The sequence below is a fragment of the Agelaius tricolor genome, unplaced genomic scaffold, assembly GCF_023055355.1.
Source record: "Agelaius tricolor isolate 1412-34295 unplaced genomic scaffold, bAgeTri1.0.p SCAF_6, whole genome shotgun sequence".
Taxonomy (NCBI): domain Eukaryota; kingdom Metazoa; phylum Chordata; class Aves; order Passeriformes; family Icteridae; genus Agelaius; species Agelaius tricolor.
This window is the reverse complement of record NW_027269266.1, coordinates 10,452,286-10,477,710: the sequence shown is the minus strand read 5'-3', so window position 1 is coordinate 10,477,710 and position 25,425 is coordinate 10,452,286. Positions and strand designations below refer to the sequence as shown.

The following is a 25,425-nucleotide window of genomic DNA, read 5'->3' as shown; positions in this document are numbered from 1 at the left end:
GCATTCCTCTCCTGCCGTTCTACTATTGGTTAAGATTCATATCCTCCCCTAGTACCCTCCCCTGTTCTTAAGCCTCTGTTACCCTGTTGGAGTTGTCACTTGTTCCTGGACCCTCTTGGGGATTGAGTCTTCTTGAGAATTTATACAAGGGGCCCCTCTCGTCTCCTTTGTTCTGGCTTCTTTGACTCAAGACTTTATCCCGTTGTCGCACAGCGCAGCCCGCTGCTGCCGAGAGCTATGCAGCTCTGTTCACACCACCACCACCTGTTGTTTTGATTTTTTAAGTTTTTTTTAATGTTTACGTTCTTGTAACAAACTTTCTCACACGCTTCATGTAAATGATTTATTGTTTTGCATTCTTTTATGGAGCAAGAGAAATTTGATGGACTCTTGGTTTGTCCAGTGTCATTGGAGAGGCGGCACTTTCACCTTTAAATCCACTGTCACTTTTGGAAATCTGTAAATGTTGGAGTCAGAAATTAAAAGCTCTCTTTTTATCCTGAAAGAGCAGCGTGTCTGCATTGTGTTATTTCGTGTCCCATAGTGACAACCACCCAGAGTGGTTCAAGGGGCGGTCAGGGGGTGGCCACTCTGGGCATGGGCCAGGAGGTGAGGGCTAGGCAGAAATCACCAAGCTACTGCCCGTGTCATTGGAGGGCAAAAAAAAAGAGAAAAAAGTAGCTTACTGGGTTGTTGAATGTCCTTAACAACACACGAACCTAACTGTGTATGTGACTTGTACATCTGTAGAAATAAAGAGGTTCTTTTACTACTCTGTCCATAAATTTGATCATCTAGAACAGATGTTGGTATGAAAAGGTGTGCAAATATAAGGATGTAAGTGACTAAAGCTCCTTACTTAAGGACTTCAGGTGGGGTGCGTAAACCTGGAATACTGAGAGAAGGGTGTGTAGCTGCCTTCTGGAATAAACCACACTAATTAAAAGAAAAAAACCCAAAAAACTTATTTCTAATAATCTTCTTCATTTGGGGTTGGATTTTTAAAAATGTCTGTTTGTATTTTCATAGAATAGAGAAAATCAAGTGACTTCTGTTTCCTTGAAGTACCATAGAGAGCCAGTAAAGGTCTGGCTGATTGAGTCGCTAATTTCTAAATACTAAATAATTTTGTTACTCCTGTAAACATCTAATTCACTGCTGGATGACTGGTATCCACTCTGCCCAAAAATAATCAATATCCATACATTAATAAACCTCAAAATTTGTCTCCTCGGGTGATATCTCAAAGTAGCATACAGCTAATAGAACGAGACTGTAAAAGAATGGGAGTTATCATTTTATAATTCATCATTCCTATAAAAATCTGTCTGTATTAAAGCCACTGTGTGTAAAATTGTTGAGCTAACCACTTCCTATTTTTAACACTGTTAGAAAGAGGCTCATCCAGAAGGTGATTCATCAGTTTATTTTAGACACTTAACCAGGGCTGTGATGGCCTTGGAGATGAACCTGAAATGAGCCACTGCCTGAGGTGCACATGCACATTAATACACAGCATCCCAGCTTCTGAAGCCAAGTGACTGCATGAAAAAAGTCTCAGTTCAGGTTTTCATTAAACTTCCTATCCACTGATACTACAAAGAAAAACTAAAGAACAAAACTAGTAATGGCTTAGGAATAATTTAAGATATTTTAATTTAATTTTTTTAAAATATATTTTGGGCAAATTTGCTAGATTTTCAGTTGATTTTATCATCAGAATAACTACAAAGAAGTTGATTGCTGAGTTTTTGTTTTAGCTTTTGTATGCCAGCCTTGTTGGGGCTTCCCTGCATCTGTTATTGTGAGATTTCTTTCAAATTAGGAATAATATTTCTCAGGAAATTTTATTTTATTTTTTTCAAGTTAACAGCTCTCTATTTATTTTAGTATTATGAATTTTACATACACCAGGGAAAGAATCTTATTGCTTGACATTAAAGTTCAGTTACTTAGTGGTAGAGAAAAGAACTTGGCTTATTTTGAAAGGTCAGCCATATTAATAAATGTGAATAAAACCCTCAGAGGGGATCATGAGAAATTATAGTCTTTCTAATATTTTATATCAAATACAAAATCATACCATTTTTTTAAGAAGGGAAAAGGTAATTTATGACTGTTTTAAATAAAGACAACTAAGTTAACTAGCATTACAAATGTTAAACAATATTTGCAAGACTTGTTGATGGACAGCAAAGTCAGGAATTTTGAAATCCCATCTTTACAGTCTATTTTAAAGTATTCCTAAATTTGAGTAGTTATCTTCTTTGATAAACGTGTTCATGTGTATGTTATCTTTATTGTATCTTGAGGACTGATCACTCATGGAGATTGCCCTTGATAGAAAAAAGTTTATAACTATGTGAACACTTTGATTGGAGAACAGCATTTGCTAAAAGTGAAATCAGTAACTAAGACAATCAGTTTATGTATAAAAGAATATTAATCATGAGAAAGGTAAGATTTTCAAACAAAAGCCCTATAAGTGTTGGCTGTTATTTTTCATGAAACTTAGACATGGCTGATCCTAAGTAAATTAGTTCTAAAACCATTTTGTAAAGCTTTTAATTTTTATTTCTATTGGTGCATTAGGTCTAACACATACAACTTTCAAACAGCTCCAAAGGATCAAATGTTCGTAATGTTTGCCATGTATTTAGGAAGTTTTCTCTGCCAAAATTTAGATGTATTTAATTTATTAAGATTATTAAAATATTATTTATTAAATTTGAAGATTGAATGCTGTTTTTTTTCCAAAGTAGTTGATAAAACTTGTAATAGGTAATACACATATTCTGTTTCTATGGTGGTACTGAAGAGTTTTGAAATCTCCTGGAATATGTTGTTCTTACTTCCCACCTTTTTCTCTGATAAGGACTGAGGAATTCTTTGGACCTAGAGTATAACCATATATTTTTTCCAGACTAACTAAATTAAAATCTAGACCCTGCAGAGAAGCTTATTGCCAGAAAACTGGACAAATTTAGTGTTGGCAAGGCCTAGGTTTTATTTTTGTCATTTTAATATCTTATAGATTGCTACAGGCTGTGGATCTGCACCACACCAATTATTCAATTAGCCAAGGCCCTGGGCTGTAAACCAAAAGTACACGTGGCATGCCCAGGTCCTCAGCAACGACAGAGGTCACCAGCAATGAGCAAGGGATGTCCCCTGGCAGAGGAGCCACGAGACTGCACCTGCAGGGAGCAGCCTTTGAGCAAGGGTGAATGGAGAGGTTAGCATGGTGGTGCACTGAGTGGCTGGAGATGATTTTGCAGCAAAAACAGTCACAGGTGCAACTTATTGGGTGTAAGCCCCAACAAAGAAAACCTTTAGTCAGAAAGCAGAGGGTGTTGTTCTGTGTGCAATTGGAACACTTTTAATTATGCCACAGCAAAATGCTTCCTCTCAGCTAAAAGCTGTATGCAGTAGACTCATAGCAAACAGATTTGTTGCCTAGTGAATTAAAACCAGATTAGCAAATGCTGCCATTGCTCATTCTTCATGTTCTGGTGAGACATAATAAGGGTTAATTTGATCTGCTTGGTCATCAAGGGCTACTGGAACCTGTGTGCATCTGTGTGTGTGTGTGAGAGAGAAGGAGGCAAAACAAATAACCAGGACAAATTTCATGCAGAGCCCCTGATTTGGCAGCGTGTGTCTATTGCCTGAACATGCAGAAGTTCAGGAGGCTTTGCATTTGAGACTGGAAAAGTGATGTCAGATTTCAGCAGATTTCCAGGTGCTTACAGATGTCCAGAAGTGTTTCTAGAATTCCTTAAGGATAAGACTACTCTGACTTTGGGAATGTGGTCCTCTGAGTTAATCTGCAAGTTTTGGTGCTTAAATACTTTAGGAATCTCATGCAGTTGTGTGAGCTGAGGTGCAGGTGGCTGCCTTTCAGGGATCAGCTTAGCCTGTCCCACTTCTCTGTCCTGTTCTATCCACACACTTCAGCTTCCAGCTTTCTCAGAGCTGGCATTCCTCATTCAGTGCTTTTTTTCAATTCAACGGGGGCCCATTTATCTTTCCACTGTTTTAAAATCACCTTTTCATTCTGCAATGCTTTAAAATACAGGATGGTGACTTCACAAAGATGTGGTTAAGAATAGAAGTTGAAGGAAGAGAAATATCATTCTTATAAGAACATCCACACTTCTTCCAGGCTGACTTCTTTACTAAAGTTATTCAAATTTCCTAAACAGTAAAGTAATTATTTTCAAATGTTTGTCCGCAGAATTTCAGGTTCCATGGAATTTTTCTGCAAGGGAGTATATAAAGAATAACCATTTATGATTATTGTTAAACCATAGTCTTCAGTAATGTTGGAAACAACTCTCACTAGGCTTAAAATTACTAGAAAATATTTATGATGCCTATGGATTAGTAGAAAAGCATGAAAATCATCACAATAAGCTATGTGTTTTTCAGAAGTGATTATGATCATGAGTCTGGTGTGTCCCATTTTAATTTCTTCTTAAACTATAAGCCTACTGGCTCAAGATCAAGGCCCTGTGTAAAAATGTTCCACAATAAATGCACAGAAAGTGTGGCTCCCAAAAGCACTGGTTTGCTGTTTGCTCACCACATGGCTGAGCTGTGAGTTTGCACAGCAACTCGTGTGCATTGCATGTTACACACAGTCAAATGGACTCTGCAGCATTCAGCAGAGCCCTCTTTGTTTTGTTAAATCTTAGTTATAAATACACTTAATGTAACATTACATCCTCATGAGCTGTTTGCAGAGCATTCCAAATAGGATCTCAGCAGGTTTTGCTGACTTTTAAAGTAAAATATGATAAGAAAGAGAGAGAAGGCTCTATATCCTTACTATGGTGTAACTGTGCATGACAGACTTTGATTAAAGGCTGCAAAAATGTCATCTATACCAACACTTGTAAAATGGCCAGAGTATGCACAGGCCTGGGGGCCCTTCTATGGGCCTGTTAATGACTCAGATGCCAAGTGACAGAAGGTGACGGGATCGATGGATGTCTGACCAATATTGCATCTTACAACTTTTCTGTTCACCACTGCAGGAAGCCAAAGGCAGAGGATTTGAGAATGAAAGAGACATGAAGGTCTCTCTCTGTAGGACCTCTCTGCTGGCACAGAATGGTTTCTCCCACAAACTTGCTGAGCTTCCTACATGTTAAGAGGCATATCTGCTTGTAAACAGGACATTCTCAGAAGTGAAATCACAGATGCCCTAAAGTGCCCTGGGTTACTCATAGGATAGTCTCACACCATGTGAGGTTTTTGAGATTTTGTTCTTCTAAAATACTTTGTTGGCTCTATACACTGTAGTAGAAAACTTCTCACCACACATTATTCCACAAAAATGTATTCAAGTTTAAGATTCAGCATTTCAGGGTTGTATTTCAGATAACCCTCTTTCAAATATCAATCATTTGCAACTCTATTTAGTTTATTTTCAGCTATATTTTCCATGTAATCTTCTCTTTCTTTGGATGATACTGAGAACACAAAGGCAGTAGTTGATGGAAAGGACAACATATGTTGTTCTTTAAAACTTCTTCCTCTTAATTTTTCAGACATGAGATAAAAATCTCATCTGCAACAGTAATGCTGGAAAGACTATTATAAAAATGAAGATACTTATTTCATCAGATGTCAGTCTGTCTTTTTCCAATTGTGCACAGTCCCCCTTCTGAAGGTTTTAGTCCTATTTGGAATTTCTTTTAAACCAATCAGGACGTTGGAAAAATTTTACTGAACAAAACTTTATTATCAGTGTTTAAAAACAAAGCAAACAATCTTCTAATTTCCTAGTAGCCTTGGCAGCCGTGGAGAAACTTGAACGCCTCCCTCAGTAGCTCTTTGCTGTACTTGAGGGCGGGCAATAAATCCTGTGGGCAAACTGGGAGTGGAGGGAAGCAGGAAAGGAAGGACTCAGGCAAGGAGGATGATTCCATCACCGCCGCGTTGGTGGTATAGTGGTGAGCATAGCTGCCTTCCAAGCAGTTGACCCGGGTTCGATTCCCGGCCAACGCAGCTTCGTTTTGACGCCGTTCCCAGCGGGGTGAGGAGGTGCTGCCGTCCACTAATCCCATCCGTCCGCAGGGATGCGAGCGCCGGGAGGAGACGGAGCTTGGGGAGGTTTAGGACGGTGGGCAGGGCAGGACCGGGGTCCGGGTGGGAATCCCACGTGGCACAAGGGCTGGCAAAGATGTCTCTGCTAGGATTGAGAGAAGGGGTGACTGTGGCTTTATTGCTCACAGGAGTTGGCCATAAGTAGAGGGAGCTTCCTTTGTGCTGGTGGGAGCGTCGGTCACTTCTGGAGCAGTGTCGGTGTCCGGGTCTGGCCTCAGCACTGGAGATTAGTGGGAATTCTCGCCTCTACAAGGATGGTTGGAGATTGTGGAAGTTCTGATCAGAAGAGAGGGCAAAGAAGGGCAATCTTATTATTGGAGAAAATATTTGAAGGCAGGGTGCAAATAGAATGGAGCCAGGCTGTGCACAGTGGTGCCCAGTGGCAGGACCAAAGGGAATGGATGGGCAGAGACATGTTGGAAGGTGACCTCTGAACTTCAAGAAGCACTTTCTCATTTTGGGGGTGGCTGAGCACTGGTACAGGTTGCCCAGAGAGAAGGTTGTGGAGTCTTCTCCCTGGAGATTTTAAAAAGCTGTCTGGACATGGTCCTGGACAACTGTGTGTTCCTGCTTCAGCATCAGGGTCGAGCAGATGGCATCCAGAGGTCCCTTACAACCTCAGCCCTTCTGTCACCCTGTGCTTCAAGCCAAGCAGTCCAGCCAAGGCAAGAACTGAGGGCAGAGGAGCATACAAGGTGTTTGTGATTCCTCCAGGAGGGGGAAGAGCACCAGGAGGGGGCTGAGTGAGGCAAGCCAGCCAAGGGAAGGTGAGTTACTCCAGCAGAGCTGGAGCGATGCATACAAGCTGTGATTCACACAGAGACAGCAGCTGGTGCCTTCAGATGATACAGCAGAGTCTGGAGTCAAGCACCTCCCAGGAAGACTCGCTGTCTGTGCCCAGTCAGATCTCTGAGAGGGCAAACCAGTTCTGGTGATGCAATTAATCACTGTCAATCCCGTGGCTCAGAATCTTGTTATACTTGAAACCTGACTCTTGACAACTCTTTCAGAGAAAATGTTCCATCTCAAAGCAATTTTGAAATAATTTTGATTATGTTTCCAAATATGATGATTGCAGACAGGACCTACTGACATGTTAGGCTGCGGAGAATGGAAGAAAATGCAATTATAATGAACCTCTTTTGATTCAGAGTCTCTTTTTATTTTATTCCTCACACAGGAGAAAATGCACTCATAGGTTTATAGAAATCAAAAGAAGGAAAGGGCTAAAGGAGCTGAGCTAGCCCAATGAGAAGTTCTGGCCATTTGCACTTCATAGTTGACTAAGAATGTGTAGAGTTCCTAGGATGAGTGGAGAATAGGAGATACAGGCTGTGAAAAATATAGTTAAAATAGACCACATAGATTTACAAAAGGTTGATATTTGGAAGAGGATAAAATCCTTTGTCCTAGAAGAGAAGAGGTTCTGGAAGCAGTGGGTGGGTGCAATTGCAGCAGGAGACAAGAGACTGAAATTTAAACCATAGGGTTTAAATTAGCCCAGATTCTCATTGTAACTTTTTTGTTACTAAACTACTAAAATTAAGCTAATGGGTCAAAATGATGAATTACCCTATTTGAATAATATTAGACTTCAACGGGGAAAAAAATTACTTGTTTATGTAAGCCTGGATCCAAAGAGGGAAAAACCTCCCATGAAAGCCTAGAAAATGTTCAAAAAGAGCTGCTGAACCACCAGGGATGCTCCACTTCTAGGCAAAGCCAGTGGCTGGATGGAGCAAGCAAAGCATCACACTCTGTAGGACATGGGTTACTCAAAGTCTACTAATAGCTGCTCCTATCAACTTCAGGCTTTAGACTGAGCTCTCAGGTGACAGGTGAAAAAGGAGACAACAACAATATGAAACTGCAGGAGGATTTGGACACTGTCCTACATGCCCACAAATTACAAGTCAGTACTCCCTATATGCTTTCTCTTGTAGCAGTTCTCATAGATGTCACTGTGCTTGCCAGATGTGTTTCTTACAGTTTCTTATATCTGTGGTTTTCTGTAGTAAGTGGAAATACAAAACTTGGTATTTCTCATGACTTAAAGGCAGTAACTTTGCTGAGATGCAAAGCTATGAGATGCTCCTGGATTTTATAATTTTTACTGCACAGGAAGGCGTGATACGTTTTCTTGTTCAGCTCTATTTTGACACTTCAGTTGGAATTGTGCAAAGTCTTGAGATGCACAATGTGGGCACAGTGGCAGCATTCTATGCCAGCAATACTCAATTAGTAAGGTCTTCCAGCTGATTAGCAATGAGCTGTTATGCAGGTTTGCAATCAGCTCCCAGGAAAGGTACAATGCCATTTTAGAAGCAGGATGAAAATCACATTCAGACACAACTTCATTCACAGAATTGTGTCTCAGAACCAGAGTATCACAGAATGGCCTGGGTTGGAAGGGACCTTAAAGATCTTCAAGATCTTCTGGTTCCAACAGCCTGTCGTGGACAGAACCCCCCTTCACCAGACTGTTCCAAGTCCCATCCAACTTGGCTGTGAACATTTCCAGCAATGCAGCAGCCATAATTTCTCTGGGCAACCTGTTCCAGTATCTCACCACCCTCACACTAAAGAATTTTTTTCAATATCTAATCTACACCCACTCTCAGTGGTTTTGAAACCACTCCCCCTTATCATGTCACTGTATGCCCTTGTAAATATACCTCTGTGTCTTTCATGTAGTTATTTGTCTTTGATTCATTCCTTCTTTTGAGTACAGGGAAAGGATTTACCTATTGGTCTTATGGATGGCATAAAAACAGAAGGGAGAACTTACTCATTGCAGGAGCACATTATCTAAATATCAATAATAAATTTTCTACAAAATTTGAAGCACTCTTCTTAAAAAAAAAAAGAAACAAAAGTCCTCGAGCTTTTCATCCACAATAATCTGAGCTTTGATATTTTAAATATCAAGCATTAAACATTAAACTATCAAACATTAAAACTTTTTTAAAAGAACACCACAATTGTTTAAACAGTTAATATGCTGACTGATATAATTCTACTGCTTTCCTCAGCTTCCTACTCTAGTTCTGTGTATATTCGCATTTTTGCATTTGCCTTACAATTAATTTATATAATTTTAGAGTATAAAGCAGATACATTAATTTAGTGTTTGCTGCGTGCTTAGTGAAAGTAAGTGTAAAAATATTGAGGATCCTGCATTTGTACATTCTTGGTGCTCAAAGGAAAGGAAGGAAGGAAGGAAGGAAGGAAGGAAGGAAGGAAGGAAGGAAGGAAGGAGAGAGAGACACATATATACACCCACATGCCTTTCTGAGTGCATGATTTGACTAACATAGCCATAGCAGTCTTTCTGAAAAATGGATAATAGCAGAGTATATTTTTTTTCCATTTCTTTTCTTCATCTCTTCAAAATAGACTCAGGTAGTTTTTATGCTCTAGCATATTTTTGGACTATCCAGAAGGAAAAATATACTTCCAAGAATCTTATGAAAATTCCATTAACACACATCTTGGCCTGAGACTTCTTTGAACATCAAAGTAAGCTACAAGTTAATTCACTGGCATCCAGCTGGATATGGTGCTATGCTCATCATAGTGAGGAGGCCTTTTTCTGTTTCCATCTTTCACTGCTTATGTCAAACAGTTTACAGAGAGGCAATATTAATTCAGACAGAGTGCTAGGAATGCTATCAATGAGTTTGGGAGTTTACATTATGTTTGTGTGAGGTCACTGCATGTTGTCTTCAATGATCTATGACCTAGTGAATGCTTTTAAAGCCAGGGGCTACCCTCAGTGTCTTCAGTTACTCCATGTTAGGTTATGTTTTATTAGAAGGGCTCAGGCAATTCTTCTCTTGCATTTTTTTATAATGGATTTGTGACTGTTCAGTGTTTTTTGTGGCACTTCCCTGTACTCATAACAAGAAGTCAGATGACCAGTAAGATAAATGATATTTAACCTAGAGGTGACAGATGTAGCAGAGGTGAAAAGGTTATATCTATTAATAAACAAAGTTTGAAAGCCTTTTAGCACCATCTTTCACATCAGGCTTATCTGACCTTTTGCACAAGATGACTTTCACAGGCTTATTACAATGAGAGGGGGAAAAACAACTATTTTTGTGGTTTTTCTTTTTTTTATTTTAAGAAAATTAATCATTAAGAATTTTAAGTTGTCTTTCTGAATGAATGAATGAAGTGCTGGTGGTACTGCAGATGAAAACTGCATGAAAAACTTGGATTTTTCACTTGGAAGAAAAAATATAGTAGGTTTATTTTGGTCCCAGTGGGTGCTGACATTTTAACCCACTTATCTCTGATTTATTCAATCCTTGACAGTCCCAAAAAGTGATGAATTTTGCCTGAAGGCTCTGTAGGTGAGGCAAGTTGACATATGCTTTTTCTTTCTGTTAAAGGGATAATCTCCTCTGCAGTCCAGTGGGTGAAGCAGGGGCAAATAGGAAAGGAAAATGTTCATGATTAGGATTTTTTTTCCCCAAATTCCTTGAGCTTATTGTATAAAATGACCCTTTGAGTTTACTTCATATAAATGCAGCCTCTAAAGGTTAATGTCTACATGATCAATAGTAATCCACAGGTTGTTAAAAATAAAATTTGTAGCATGGTAAAGCCAAAAATAATTTGGGATATTCTTGAATACTTGTTTATTTTAACTTCTATGCTAATAAAAATGCTCAGAGCATACATAGGCAGACTGTATATGGCTTAAGATCAGGTGGAAATACATTTTATAATTCCACATTTAGACCACTTCCAATACACCTCATAGACCTCTAAGATCATCAAGTGCAAGCTTTGTTTGAACACCACCATGTCAACACAACCCCATCAAGAAGTGCCATGTCCACTTGGCTTTTGACAGGTTTGACTTGTTCTGGGTTCCAGAGATAGTGACCCTCCCACTTCCCTGGGAAGCCTGTTGCAATACTTAGCCCCTCTTTTAGTAATTTTTTTTCCTCATATCCTCCTTGAATCTCCCCTGGCACAACTTGAGGCCATCTTCCATTGTCCTACCACTGCTTGCCTGCCTCACCTTTCTGCAACCTCTTCTTAAGAAGTTGTAGAGAATGACAATGTCTCTCATCAGCTTCCTTTTCTCCAGGCTGAACAACTTCAGCCTCCCTGAAGTTTGCATTTATGGTTGGGACCCTTCACCAGCTTCATTGCTGTTCTCTGGACAGGCCCAGCACCTCAGGAGAGCCCAAAACTGGACACAGGACTTAGGGTGGGACCTCACCAGTGCCATGTACAGGGGCACCATCACTGCCCTGGTCCTGCTGGTACAAGACAAGGTGCCACTGACCTTTCTGGCCACTTGGGCACACTCTGGCTCTTGTTTAGCTGCCTGTCAACCAGCACACCCAAGAGCTTCTCTGCTGGGCAGTTTTTGAGCCACTCTTCCCCCTGCCTGGGGTTGTTGTTACCCAGGTGTAGGACCCATCGCTTCACTTTGTTTATCTCTGTACAACTGATCCACTGATCCAGCCTGTCCAGGCTGGCCTGGATTTCAGGGTCTGAAGTTTAGTTCTGTGCTGTAGCACAGACAGATCCTGATCTTAAACTAAGTGTGATTAATATCAGGGAATTACCAGTAAAATCTGATCCTGCATTTCTGGGTCGTCTGTGAAGATGAAAGGCAAGGAATCCAAGTGAAAGAAAAATGAGTGGGGTATGGTCAGAATGTCTTGTTTCAGGGATTAATTTCAGGAATTAATTCTGGGAGGAAGGACAGGGTCCCACCACCATAGGGTGCACACAGGAGTTTGCATAAGAGTGCACACAGGAGTTTGCTTTTTTTATATCTTGAGGAGAAAAACCTTGTGTTCCCAGCTAGCACTTGCAATGTTTTAGGATGCTCTTGAAGCTGAAACTGAGGAAATTCACTTATACCTGACTGAAGAAATGTACTCCCAGGGAGCACAGAATTTCCTTCCAGGGCATGAAACATTGGCTGCCTCACTAACTACTCTGGTCTCCAGCCTATGGATTTCTAGGAAGATGTGTCATCTTGCCTAATGTCAAGATGTGCACAATGAGAAATGCAGAATCAAGAAGGTTACTTCTTCTACAACTGGCCATGCTAAGACTCCTGTCCTTTTAGTTATATTAATAGTTCATTTTTTACTGGAAATCAGTTGAGGATTTTTTGAAAAATGAAATAAACTTAGATTTCTGCTCTTTCCTTGTCTCATTTTAGTTTAGGGATGAAAAACAAGTAAAAATTCTTGACTTTTTGTCATTTATTCCCAATTTCCTTGTAGACATAATATAGAAATGGTAATTGAAGAATAAGGCCATCTAGAAGAAACATTAATTGATGTTTTATTATAAGTAAGTTACCTTAACAATTGCCATTTTCATAGGCATGCAAAGATAAATAGTGTTTTAGAATGACATAATGTGTCACCAACTGCCTGATAGAAATGATCAGAACTACGAAGAAAGCAGAAATTCTGAGTAAGTTTCCACTTCATAATTTTGTCTCGGCATTTATGTACCTCTTTTTTATCCGAGGCTGTCAAACTACTTCAGAGCTATTAAAGGTAAATGGCATAGTCCATTTTCCAACAGCACAAGGGCAAAATTTTGACTGTTGATGCACCCCATTAATTTAGAGGCCTAGGGCCTGATCCAAGTCTCCTTCAAGTCAAACAGCACACAGCCACTGAGTATTGGAAATTGGCTGACACCAGTAGCTGCAAGCAAAACCAAAACAGGAAATTCTGTTCTCTCTGTTCTGCATGCTCAGCAAACCCTCATATGGATCCTCCATTTAAGAGACACTTTAACATATTATTCATTTAGCCATTATTTTTCATTCCATCCTGGAAAGTAATGTTTTATTCTCTCTTGATAAATAAACACACTCATATGTTTAGATGGTTTTCCAGATAACTAAATACCTCTTCCATTTTTTTATCTACATTTCTATCTGATGCTTCACCACAGTTCAAGTATAATAACCAGCCTAGTGCTTTTTCCAGGCTTGTACTGAGTCTTCAAACTGCTAAGAAAATGAAACATGAAATCAGGATTTATGTGACCTGGAAGACATATGATCATTTTTTTAGATTAAAACAACCCAGCCTAAACCCACAGTGTGCTTAATTGTTTCATATTCCCAGTCACACCACTGCTTCGTGGCACTTATTTCTCTGACACTTCAGACTGTCCCAAAGCAAACATTGCATTAATCCTTAGATTCTTTGCTCATTCTCTTATCTATTCATTGGAATTGAGACCTTTCTGTGCTCACACAAGAAGACTAAGACATAAATGATGCCCTTGTCAAATCATTCTCATTTCTCTTTGAGAATTCTTGATAATTCTAAAAAACCTTGAACAGAGTGACCCCTCAGTAGCTGAGATTGGGAAGGCAGCATTGGGAAGCTGCCATGAAGGGCAGCATTTTCTGTCATCAGCAATTTCTTACTTCCAGAATCTGAGCTTCAGGTGTACAACACAATTTTAAAAGAAGTTTCTGTGATTTCCTTATATTAATAAATAATTTCATATTATTACAGTTTCACTTGAGAACAAACTGTTGATGACTAAAACTTGTACACTGCAGGTATTAATGAGCACTGAGGTCTCTTCTCTTTGGAAATTCATCAATAGGGAATGAAAAGGCAGTTTTTTAAAAGAAATTATTTTTATTAGTAAGGAGAAAACCCATGCTGGATTAGGTGCTTCTACAGCTCCTATTACCATAAAGTTAGAGCAATTTGAAGTTTTTAGTGTTTTTGTGAAGTAGTGAAGAACTGTCCTTCCCAATTTTGCAGATGGGTGAAAAAAGGCAATGGAGCTACATTTTGTGTCTCTAAGGCATAAAAGAAGCCAACCAACTGCCTCAGGAAAATCTGTGACACAGCAGCTACTTGAATCCAGATTTTCTAATGGTCTGACCAGTGGGCTGTTCTTCCCATCCTGCAATTGGAAAAGTTATTTTAAAACTGCAAATATACCTTTTGGTGCCTCAGAATAGTCTCCTCTCAGCAACTTCTACCAGCAGCTTGTATTCTGGTGCCTCTCACCATTATCTTAATTTCTCCCTGTGGCTTTGTAGACAACTCCCTCCACTTCTTTCATTCTACCCATTCCACTTGGAATCTGGCCCCACGCTCCCCAGCCTGCTTTTCAGTGCTGGGAAGAGGAAAGGACACATCATTAGTGCTCAATGGTTTTCTCAGCAGGTAATCCTAGCCAGATAAATTAGTCCATATTTAGAGCCCTAGGTCAGAGGGTTTTACTTTGTGGACAGTGGGAGGGTCTGAGTTTCTGTGCAGTGAAGACAAGTCCTTAGAGAATGCCTCAGCACAGGCAGTGTTTTTGCTGGCAATTAGAGCCAATTTGGTGTAAAATTATAGGTCTCGTGTCTTTGAACGAGTATGCTGAAACAGTTATCTCCAACAATTTTGTGGTACAGACATACAATCACAACAAAGCCCTGTGAATCCATGAGAGATTTCCATGGGGAATCAGGGTTAGAAACATCCAGCCCCTGGCACTCTAATTAGCCATAGTTTGTTTTGCTGACTGCAGTCTTTAAAGGCTCCAGTTATCCTTCACACATGGTAGAACTGGTAGACCATTAGGGTCAAAGTGCTCCTGTGATGTGTGACCCAGTCTAGATTCTGGTGGTTTCATACCAGGGAGGATTGTCCTGCCTGCCTGGGCCTGGTCATTTGGGTGCTACCACAGTGTTCCACTGTGCTGCTGGCTGAGGTGACATGATGAAAAGGGGAGATACTCCTTCTCTGTCCTCCTTTCCATCGTCCATGGTGTGAAGCCTTGATCTCATTTCTGTTCTTCTGAAGCCCTTACTCATGACACATAATAAAAATCACCTGGGACACTCCATGGCATAGCTTGACCAAAGAAGGGTTAAAAGAAGTTAGTAGCATGGCATTAGGCAAGCCTGAAAAATCTGTCCAAAAAATCTGGATAAACACCTAGGTCTATTAGGCCTCACTAAGCTTTGTCCTGCCAAAGCTGACTGGCTGCAGTTTTTGGCTGGTTAATTTAAAATCATATCACGTATGGATACACTATACTGCTTTTACAGGAGGGTAACCTTAGCCATAGTTTAACTCAAGTGTTATGTGTTGTGAATCTCTCCAGATAACTCAGCCTGACCACCAGTATGGAACAACTTTTCATTCAGAGATTTTTGTTTTACATTCCATATTAAGTTTACTTAATATAGATTACCGGATACTCCAGAGAGAATCAGCTGCCATCACTGTTTAGTTTTTTCTCTGCAGAAATCAAATTAAATAACATATCTAAATCCTTAAAGCAAAGCGGCAGTGTCTGTTCTGGCTCCATTTTCACTAGTGCAGCACTTTTTTTTAGGAGAAGAAACCTCTTCATGCTTTCTCAGGAATTCACTAAAGATTAGTTTAGATTCACTAACAAGGGAGCCTGGTGGAAACTCCATAATGTTCCAATTTTCCAGTTCTTCACCACAGATGTATTTTCTACCTATGGCAATTACATGCATCAGGGTGGATCATAAAATGGCATTCACTAAATTTAATTTACAGTCTCTTGTATGGTTCCAAGTTAACTTTTGATTTTGATGGAAAAAGACATAGCCTTAAAACCATCAAACTCTCTTAAATAAAAGCCAACTACTCTTTTTTTTTTTTTAAAGCAAATTTATCTTCTCACTCTGAAATATGAATTGAATCTTTGTGGAGTCAGCAATGCCAGGATTTCAGTGGTGCACTGAACTAAATACGGTCATAAAAACGTGTCATCATTTTTGCACCTCATGAAAATGAGTTTAGCCAGGTCTCATCCTAAACTTGTGCACAATAACCAGAGACATTTCACCAGAGATATCCAGATACAGTAGCTTCAGAAGAGGATTACTGTATCTTTAAACTATATGAGGTTTTACTGGTTCACATATTTAAAGGAACCCAAGATTTCTTGGCTGATGTGAAATGGAAACTCTCTCAGAACACAGTTATACTATACTGGACCCCATAAACTGCATGCCCACTCTTCCCTGGGCCTCCTGAAAACTGCTTCCTGCAGTATCTTTTTAAGATGCACAGATATGTAATATTAATAAATTATATTGTGGGAATTATTTACCTTAATTCTTACATGAGGATTCTGGATTTTTTTTTTTAAATTAATCCATGAATGTAAGGGTGGACCTCTGTCAAATTTGTCACTGTAGAGCATCCTGAATAGTGGCTAAAAAAAAAATTAGCCACTATTCATACATTAGCCACTAATCATACATTGTCCATATGTAAGATCAATGTTTGGAATGCATGAATACACTTTAATTGGTTTTCAAGTGATCAGCATGGAAGACTGATGGGCTTTTACACATACCCTGGCAAAAAAAAAGTGAGCTTGGAGATTTCTGCAGCAGCTGGAAAGAGCAGCAGCATGTGCCCAGCCATTTCTGCAGCCAAAAAGCAAATTTTCTGTGCAGCAGAGTCTAAAATTCCTTGGTTTAAATACCTTTAGTGACCTCTGCCAAATGAATGAGTAAACTCAGTCAAGCTAGGTAGTGGCAGGTTTTGCACCCTAGAATGCACTGTAATCTGCCTCAGGTTTGACAAATAAGTGGATTAACATTTTGTTCAGCAAATGGTAGAAGTAAGTGAATTCAGTGGAATCATAAAGGCTCTGGTACATGGGACACTTGCCCTCTGCCTTTATGGATAAAGTCACCTATGGCCAATAAAACATTCTCAATCATTCTCAATTAGCCAACACGAAGGCAGCCTATGGCATCAGACATAAATTTATTTATTAGTCAGAAAAGCCACAGGGTGTGATATGAAGGGGACCAAAAATGACTTAAGATGTTGGCTGTTTCTGCTGTGTGACAGATTGTTTAGGTGCCTGCCTTTGATGTAAAACTGATCTGTGCTTTTTCCAAACTGTTTGGAAAAAGAAAAGAAACAAAGGAGCTATTTCACTTTCTAAAAAATATGGATCTCTAATTATTATTTTTTCAATGGTGAACTAAATTTTGATTTTGGAAGGAAAGGATTTGTTTGAAAACATGATGTACTATTTGTGTTAGATCTTCAGTGGGTTTGTATATGTGCTGATCCACAGAGTTCAGTTGAGTGGCATAGACTTTGTAAGAACCAGCACTTCAGTTTTAAACCAGCAGCAAAAATCTGCCTGCTCTCTAAATTTATAAATTATTGACACAGAATCAGTGAGACTGAAACAGCTAATTGGCCCCTCTGGTCAATTCTCAGTGGTCCAGAGAAGTTCATTGGTTTCAGATAAAGGTTTTTAGCTGAGCTGTAGGCTGAAATATTCCCAGAGTTTGAACAAGTTCACGCTCTTTGTTTGCTTTTTAAATAGCATATATCAAGGCCAAGTCTTGGGAAGGAACAATGAGGTCAAGATATGTCCTTGGTAAGGAAAAATGTGAGATTTGGAACTGATGTCTAACATGGATTTAGTCTTGAAATACTGTATCTTAAAAAGCAGAAGCGGAATTTCAACATTTGTGGTTGTAGATCTAGAAATTTATCTATGAAGTTAAGAGCGTACATACTTAGAATTATCCAGCTGTGTGTTTTTGTGCACTTGTTTCATTATTTCTGTATAAAGTCCTAATATCCCACTACTGTGGTTCTTAAACAATTTACAATGGTCTCTTATATCCAGGAATAAAGTTTCTTTGCCATAAAATTTTTTAGTTTTATCTGGGGAACATTTCAGAAAAAAACAATTCAAATTGGCCAAATATTTCCTCACATGAAGCAACTTAAAAATAAAATTATGACTGTGTCTTTCTCTTATAAAATGGAGGTGTTAAATTTTGATTTCTGTTACCAGGGAAACCTATAGGTTATATATAGGTGTGCTGTTTTCATAAAATGAGCGAGTCATCTCAGTTCTGTATTGTGTATGTGGGAAGAACTAAGCACTTCTAAAAGGGATCCAGAGAGGTGATGCACTAAGGAGGTCCTGGTTCTAAGTACGGAGGAAAGTGGGAAAGCTTGAGCCCAGCACCCTGGGGAGGATCAGGGTCTCATTACTGGGCCACCTTCACCTTGTTGAGAGTCCAGCAGATGAGCTGCCTCTAAGAGTCACCTTTAGCAGCTTCATCTCAGCTCATCACTTTTAAAGCTCGAAATTGTTAGACACCATCTTCCACTAAAGACACAGATTGCTGCAGAAAGACTGCTTACAGGCAAGAAGTATGATTTCTTTAATAACTTTCAATAACTTTCCTAGAACTGACTCTATAGTTCTTCAAATTGAAAACATACAGTCATTACAAAAAAAAATCTACTTCAAAGAAGAATAAAGAAACATATTAATGCACTAGGAAAAGTTTGGTCAGTTTAGAAAGTCTAACCTTCTTATTAGAAGTTATGAACAGTTATAAATATTTCAGAAGCCAAATACCAGACATTTTCAGAAGACCCTGGTAAACCAATTCCATATTTACTGTTTGTAATCTTTCTCTGACATCAGTAGGACTATATGCAGCTGTAAGCAGATACACTACTGAATACACTGTCATAGTAGACTTAAAATGAATGAGGAGCATAATGGCTGCTTTGCAGAGAGGAGAAGCAAAATAGTGAAAATGGGGATTAATATATGGCTTGATTATTATATAATAATGAAATTGTTAAGGAAAAAAAGCCTATTTTATCCACTTTAACAGGATTTTGGTAGTGTATATGTAATTCTCAAGGCTGCAGTTTTGATAATATGAGTATTCCCAGTTCTTTTCAGTCACTGTGCAATATGTTGTCCAGGCTTGGAATTTCAGGTAGTCTCTCTGCAAGGACATGCTTCTCCAGTAGTTTGGCAGAAACAGAGGCACCTCTCTGCTCCTGACATGTCGTTCTTCCATCTCACCCATTTTGTACCAGCACTTCCACAGGAACGTCAGGTCTGAAGGCCAGGCCAGTAAGCAGGGAACTTTTTAGGAGAAAATGCATCTGGTAATTTCATTGATGTCATGACATGCAATGAGCTGAAACAACGAGAGTTCTTACATGCTAACATTATGGAAACTGGGTTTTATTTTTATTTTGGAGTTGGCAGGTAAGATATGAAGCCAATATCACAAACATTTTTATTAAACAAGGAACCAGCTCTTTTAAGCAATGAACTATTAGCTCCTAGTATCCTGACCATGTGCCAAATTGGGTTAAATCCATTCTGCCAGCCTAAATCCCTTTGGCAGTTTCAGGTGCTCTAGTTACTCTTGTTACTCTTTGCTTCTCCTTCTGGGGCCAGAGTCTACCACTGAATGTGTTTCCACTGACTTGTGTCCAAGGGCAAATTTTGGCTGCTGGAAATGGTTGTGTACTGTAGTGCTACTGGCCCTGAACTGATTTCTTCCATCCAAGGGGTAGCTGCATTCCACTGAAATGATGATCCTTTTATTCATACAGGGTGTTTGGAAAAGGAATAGGGAAGAGGAATAGAGAGCAAAGAATAATAGAGGTTTGAATTATGAAGCCTGCAGAGAACATTTGACTGTAATAGGGTCCTACTGACCTTTCTAAAATTGAGAGGCTGTGGTGCTTTTAAAAACTGCTGACATTTGCAGTCTTCAGAATTTGGACAGTTGTAACCCACAATTACGGGCATACTAAGGACCTCCTTATGAAGACAAATTCTTGATGAGACACAGATGTTTCTCGGGACCATACCCATGTTAAAAAAAAATAAAAAAATCCAAACAACTGAATTGGTGTTCTTCAAGGCATCTTTAGGGTTTTGGTGTTTCTAATTGAGGTTCTGTGAGGCTGCAGACAGAACAAATGAGACAGTAAGCTTATTAACCTTGCATAGCATGCTTATAACATATTTTCCTGTTTCCCTTCTAATATGTGTTTTCTCGTGTGTTTTTAAAAGGGCAGAAGATTCTTACACATTAAGTTATATATATTTTAATGAAGCTGAGGGCCTGCCTTTCCTCTCACAGCTGTAGAAAGTTAGTAATCCTAAAACAACAAAGTTTTGTAGTGTAAACCCAGATTGAGCATAGATGGGCTTGATGTGATATAAAAACAAAAGGTGAGAATGTAATGATTTGTTACCAGGAAGCTGAATAATGGAAGGGGATTAGATAGCAGGTGGTGGTGGGTGTAGATGCAGGCAATGTGAGAGTGCTGCAGCACCATCTGTTCACGCTGTTCTCACACCATTAGCTGGGAGTTTCTGTTGCAGACCTCTGAGCATCTGGCTGTGCTGCTGGGGCTGCAGCCTCCCCTCCTTTGCAGGGGAAAGTGTTAGCTTTGTCTTGGAACCTTTTTGCTCTCTTTCTCCGTTCGTTCCGTGCTCCCATCTCTGGCCTTTAAACTCTGCCCATGAACTGAAACACATGAACAATTCATGCAAAACCTGTGCCTGCTAAGGAGAGTGGAATGGAGAACAGCAAATACAAGCATGGCTTATGCTTTGTTCTTATTAAAAACATGTGGGGATTGATCCATGACCTGATGTAATGGTCCATCTCCTGTTTGCAGTTGACCCTGTTGATAGATATCGGAGCAACAGCAGAGTAACTGTCAGGGGCTGAGACTTCAGTGGGCTGGATGCTGCACAGCCAAACAGCAGAGGTGTTCCTTGTCTTAGGGAGGTTACACAAGCATGATATTCACCTGGGAATCCATTATTTTCTTTCCTATGGTATACTCCAAATATTTGGGTTTTTAAATCATAATCATAATAACAACAATAATAATAATAACAATAACATACATCTTAAAGAAGTTTAAATATTTGCAGCATTCAAAAATTCTTGTAATTGCCTCCTTCAAAAAGACACAATTTACAGATATTAAGGCACCTTTGTTTCTTTTAAACCTTCACTATTTCCTTAGCAGTGGTGCTCAGCTTGTCTCCTGATCTCCATGCAGTTTCCTGTAAAGGGTATATATTACCATAACCTTTGAAATGGAGTGGAAACCAGGAGTTTATTTCCAGACCTGGATCCAAAGTAAAGTCCTATTTGGGAGCTAAAAAATGTTTCATTGTTGAAACATTTCTTTGATAGCTAGGAAAAGCTTTTCCATACTTTTGTGATTTAAAAATACCTGCTTGTCTCCAATTTGGCCATTCTATAAACAGCATTGCCTCTTAGTGACATCTGCTGGAAGAGATAGCATTGAAACATGTTCAGGTTTTCTCCACGCCTGCTACCTGCCAGCATTTTAGGTCCTAAGGGAAAAAAAAAAAAACAACTCAGTCTGTATTTCAGAGCAATATCTGGCCAGTTCTGCTTTGAACTTTTCCTTATCCCACAGGACAACTGTTCTTCACCTTCTTCTTGTCCTGACATAAAGGGAATGACCCATATGCCAACATGACAAGGATCCAGAAAGTTATAAAAGCTCCATTGTAAGGCTAAATCCTTAACAGGGATTAGAGCAGTTTGCACGAAGGAAAAGAGAGGAAGTGCATTAGAGCAGGAAGTCATTAAAATAACGAATCACTTGGCAGAATCCAGTTTTTTCTATAGGGTTTATACATTTTTTTGCAAGCAGATTTACATTTTCAAGATTGTCAATTTAAGCTGCATCCTCCACGTAGCTTTTCTTCTGCTACTTCTGGCCAAGAAAACCAGCTGGAGGAGATTAGTAATGAACTAAAATGGGAATATTTCTCTTTTTTTTTGTTCCTGAAACTGTTATGATGTGCATCTCTTTACTGCTTAGTCTTGGCTCTTTTAGCTGTAACTCTATCATTGAGTGTTTTGATATATCTTGTACTTATTGTTGACTAGAACATGCATATTACTATATAAACCTAGGGACTGAATTGTTTCAAAAGTATATCTGGGCATATGTGACTAAGATTGTGAAGTCAAAAAAAGAGGATGAAGGCTTTTTCAAGCTTTATGATTGGTCTACACTTTGATGGAAACAGTAGAATAGACTGATCTCTGTGTAAATCAGTGAGAAGATAAAGAGTTTCACTAGAGGAATTCAGGAATTCTATTTCAAGAAATAACAAGTCATCATCTTTGTTTTTTCCCCCACTTTGTTATGTTTGTTTGGGACAAATACCAGTTTGGAGCAGATATCCAGATCTCTAACTCTGCTGGCTGATGTTGAGGTGAGTAACCCCTCAATGACTACAAGAACTAACAGCTTATAGCATATATACAAATTTACAAATTTTGAGGAAAGGCAATATTTGCAAGTGAAGAAACTGTTTACTAGATTTTTTTTTTTCTATATCTGGGAAAAAGGAACCAACTTTTGAATATGCAGACTTTCCTCAAGTCTGAAGTACATACAAGTTCCCAGACTGACCTATATCTCTTTGCATTTACTGCCTAAGCCATCTCCTGCTCTTTATATATGGATTCTTGGAATCATCACCTTTTGGAAGTGAAAGCCAATATTTGCAACCCTTTGCTTGTTATCACCTCACCTGGAAAGATGCATTCCTTGGGTTTTTATGCTCTATTTTTTTTTTTTTAACATCTGCAGTTCTGATCTGAATGAACAGTTGAACAGTTAATCTGAATCTGAACAGTTTGTTCACAGATAAAAATTTTTTATGCATTATTAATCAAATCTATCATCGATATAATCCTCTAGACTGCACTGGCATTGTGTTAAGTTGATTACATCCAGGTACTTCATCTGGAACCTGAAAAAATAAAACATGTCACCATCTCACTTGGGTAATTTGCACCATGATTATAGGATATTTAACCCCCAGAAAAAGGAAGTAATTGCTGTAGGAAAAGGAATTGGATTTCAGTTATATACACATCATAGCAAATGAAATGTGTAATTAAACAGATGCTTTTTTTTTTGACAATATAATTTGAACCTTTTTATACAGTTTCCTGACCCTTAGTCCAAAACCAAATTCCCTCTCACCAAATTCCAGTGTTCAACTGTTCCTGAACACTCCTATTGTCAAAGCTTTGTGCTGTTCTGCTGTGTGGGGTTACTTTGCCCTGAAATAGTCAAGGCTGAAACAAGACTCCCAGGATTTTCTTCTTGGTTGGTTGGTGGTGGGGGTAATAAATACCTGCAGAGTGTGATTCAGTCCATTGCAATGCAGGCAAGTGCCAGCAGTAAAGTGACACACCTCTGGATGTGCCTAGGCTGCGTGGGGAGCCTAAGGGGATTCAATTTAGACACTTAAAATTAGGTGAGAGGATCTTCCCAGTGTTCTCTCATAGTAGCTGGTCCTTTCAGTGTCAAATAGACTCACAGTCACTCTGCTGCAGATTCCAGTTTGTGAATGCAGTGTATTTTTACCCCAGGGTGTGGCTATACTGTAATTAAGTGATTTAAACACCGTGGGGTTTAGTTGCCAAATACATACCCCGGATCTCAAACAAAGTTTATGCTGGAGTCTACTTCCCACATTTTTGTTCCTCTCAGCTTCTAAGCTACTGAGGTTTCAATGACACCTGACTGCAGAGCAGACATATGTAAAGGCAGTGCTGTGTATCACTAAATGCCTGCTTTGTGCATCAGCAGCACATCTGCTGTAAACCCCTTCATGGAAGACCTGCCCAAGTCCTTTTTGCAGCTATTGTAATCTGGAAAGATAAGAATGTTCAGAAGCTAGTGTAAAAGAAGCCTAAATTATGGTATTACTTTTTTATTACTTTTCATTATAGATATTTTAATGTAAATCTTAGTCAATCTCTTTTCATTTTCTTTTCCTGAGGCATTGGACACTGAGGTAATATTTTGTACTGCTTTATTTTTATTACCAGGAGTGACTATTAAGCATGAAGTGTATATGCTATACATTCAAGCCTAATACAATGCATAATTTTTTCTTTACAATATTGCAATTAAATTATAATTATTTGCTTCAAAAATGTCTGGTTTTAACTCCCTCCAGGTTGCCCCAGGGTTATTTTTCTTTCACTGTAAAAAAACTTATAAGAATATGAGTTTTTTTTATTCCTTCAAAAATTGATGGTGCAGTTATTGATAGTTTCTCACCTTACTGATAAGTTCCCCTTAGAATTATTGATATGTTTTTATGTTGACTGCAGCATTGTGTGACTCTTCTAAACACCTTGCACTCCTTCTTCAATCACAGCTGAATTAATTTACCAAGTAGGAGATCCAGAAATCAGCCACTAGGGTTGTATAACAGAAGACTTCCATGTTTTCATGTTCAAGCTTTCCCTGGTTTTCAGTTTGGACACAGCTTTTCTACAGAAAATCAGCAACTTGGCATCCTTGGCAGGAAGCCATACAAGTCCATTTTGTGTAGGTGAGGCAGTTTCTAGAAGGATACAATTCCCAAAGTATCATCTGGCACACTGAGCAGGACATTAAAATCAGCTCTTTTTTGGAAAAAGTGTTTCCTTTTTTTTTTTTTTTTTTTTTTCCTGAGCTTTTGAAATATTAAAACATGTCTTTTGTAGGATTTAAAATACTTGCACTTCCTTTGATACCTAGCTTTCTTCTTTTACATCCTCACTATCAAGGCAAACGCTGAAGATCTCCCTGGATATCACTAATGTAATTATTAGAGTTTCAAGAAAGTGCCTTACAATTCATGTCAGTGAAGGTGTGGCTCTGTTTCTATTGAATTCAGGTAATGTTTCCCATTCATTCCATAGAAGGAGGATCAGACTTTACACTTATGGTAACTTTGTGGAGTCTGAAGAGCACCTGCTTTTTTCTAAACTATTTTCTAAAGCTCCAAGACCAGTTCATTTGCAACAATTGAACAACAAAATTTGCAGATTATGGTATAAAAGGTAGATATTACCATAGATGATTTTCCTTGATTTGCATCCTTTCTCTCTCATCAATATAATTTAGAATTTCTTATGAAACAGGAAACAAGAGTGATAAGGACATCCACATTTTCATTTTCTTGGTTTGTCACGTTTTGGATGAGACCCTAAGCTCAAAAGTGGGGAAAATACCTGGCTGGCATTTTATTAAACAATATAACCTCCTCTTTCAACTTCAAAAGAAGTACAGGATTGTGTTTCCTTTGTTTTTTCTTAATATCTCCTATTAAAGGGGACAGTATCAAAGACAGGAAATCTGACTTTCTATGGGATTAAATGATTTTTGGTTCTCCATTTCCTTCAGATACATGGAAAAGCTTTTCTCAGTTGCTCTATCCTGGCAAACCTGTTTTTCCACTTTTCTCTTTTCTCTTTGCGTTGTAATCCAGCAGTGTTGTTTTCTCAGGCTGACCTGAACTAGTCACTGCCTTCTGTTTCACTAATTTTAAAACCACCTTTATGAAATCAGTGCTAAAGAGGCACACATAGGATGCATTAGTAATTATAAAAAAATTAGTTGCAATAAATTGGTAATAGGGTTTAATGTTTTG

General features: G+C 38.9%; 1 non-coding gene across 1 annotated transcript; it reads left to right on the top strand.

Annotated features, from left to right (window-relative positions):
* Nucleotides 1-5,943: 5,943 nt before the first annotated feature.
* TRNAG-UCC (transfer RNA glycine (anticodon UCC)) lies at nucleotides 5,944-6,015 on the top strand. Its single transcript has one exon. It is a non-coding gene; the product is annotated as a tRNA-Gly (tRNA).
* Nucleotides 6,016-25,425: the final 19,410 nt, after the last annotated feature.